This window comes from Etheostoma cragini, chromosome 7 (assembly GCF_013103735.1).
Source record: "Etheostoma cragini isolate CJK2018 chromosome 7, CSU_Ecrag_1.0, whole genome shotgun sequence".
Classification (NCBI taxonomy): domain Eukaryota; kingdom Metazoa; phylum Chordata; class Actinopteri; order Perciformes; family Percidae; genus Etheostoma; species Etheostoma cragini.
Genome location: NC_048413.1, coordinates 27,569,379 through 27,571,034, shown reverse-complemented (window position 1 = coordinate 27,571,034; position 1,656 = coordinate 27,569,379). Strand labels below are relative to the sequence as shown.

General features: G+C 49.2%; 1 protein-coding gene across 1 annotated transcript in view; it reads left to right on the top strand.

Annotated features, from left to right (window-relative positions):
• Window positions 1-838: 838 nt before the first annotated feature.
• lhfpl4b (LHFPL tetraspan subfamily member 4b) overlaps window positions 839-1,656 on the top strand; it is a 3,055-nt gene continuing 2,237 nt past the window's right edge. Inside the window, exon 1 of the mRNA XM_034877899.1 lies at window positions 839-983. The gene's annotated coding sequence lies outside the window, so the exon portion shown is untranslated. The remainder of the gene's footprint in view (window positions 984-1,656) is intronic.

Below are 1,656 nucleotides of genomic sequence, written 5' to 3'. Positions count from 1 at the left end.
GTTCCTAGTTACTGTACTTCCTAGTTCCTTTAGTTCCTAGTGTAGTTCCTAGTTACTGTACCTCCTAGTTACTGTACCTCCTAGTTACTGTACCTCCTAGTTACTGTAGTTCCTAGTTACTGGAGTTCCTAGTTACTGTAGTTGAGTGACTGTATTTATACCTGACTGTGTATTTATACCCGCTGTGTATTTATACCCGCTGTGGTTTCCAGATGCAGAGTCTGACAGCAGCGTTATGTCCCGCCCACTTCCCGCTTCTCATTGGCTGTGACCCAGATGGCAACGGGTACCAGCCAACCAGAGGCCGAGCAGGGCGGTCTGTTGTTTTCTGGTTAGGAGAGTGATGGTGACCGGACTGGAGGGGAGTGTTTGGAGAGATGTGACCGGGGTAAAGAGGGCCAAACACGGGGAGAAAAGTAACAAAGACTGGGAGAAAGAAAGGAGGAAAAGAAAGGATTCAACCCGTCATGGGGAATGACTCTACATCACTGTGATAAAGTGTCTATATGTGATATGTCTCATCAGTTTTCTAATGGTAAATAACGGTAAAAGGTGGTTTAACTCCCTCCTGTGGTCCTGGTCCCGAAGCTCGGGGGGGGGGGGAGCAGTTTACCAATCTGTCCCCATGGATGGAAACCCGTGCAAACGGCTTATTCATTTGTGTCTTCCCGGTGCCTTGGGGGGTGGGGGGGGGGGGCGTCCAAGCCCGATTGCGTCTTTGTGTCGCGAGATCTGGCCACCCTGGTTCTAATCACGGGTCGGCCTCGCGGGAATCAAAGGTTTTAAGATTGTTGTTGGTGGAGGACGCTTCTACATCCGGGGATGCAGAGCCGCATCCTCCTCTCTCTCTCTCTCTCTCTCTCTCTCTCTCTCTCCATCATCCTCTCCTCCGCCTGCATCCTCCCATCCTGCAGACAGACAGACAGACAGACAGGTGGACAGACGGAGAGACAGACAGACAGGCGGACCTCCTCCGGCTGCAGGTTGGTTTCCGGTTTTCTTTTTTCTGATGGGGTTGAGATTTAGATTTCAGATCGTTTCTTTTCAACACACGCACACGCACACGCAAACGCAAAGACAGAGACACACACACGCAAAGACAGAGACACACACACACACACGCAAAGACAGAGACACACACACACACACACGCAAAGACAGAGACACACACACGCAAAGACAGAGACACACACACACAGATACTGTTTTTTAACATTTTTTAATGTGTGTGCGTGTGTGTGTGTGCGTGTGTGTCGGTAGACAAGGCGAACATGATGATGATGTAACCGTCGTCGGATGCGGACTGTGTTTGTGTTTATCTCGACGCTGATTGGCTGCCAGGCTCTGATGGCGCTAGCCCGGATACCTGCGCGGTGTTCCTCCATGTTAGTGATGTTCTGCTCAGAAACAACAAACATGGCGGTTTAGATCAAGTGTTCCAATCCCTCGGAGCTCTGAGGCTCTGAGGTGTATACAAGACCCAGGTCTGGACCCCCCTTCTCATTCAATGAGGTCCTTTATCTTCATGACTGTTTACATCGTAGATTATAACTGAAGCATCAGAACTATGAATGAACACATGAGGAATTATGGACTCAACAACAAAGTAGAAATACCTGAAAACATGTCTTATACTCTAGTTTCTTCAAAGTTACC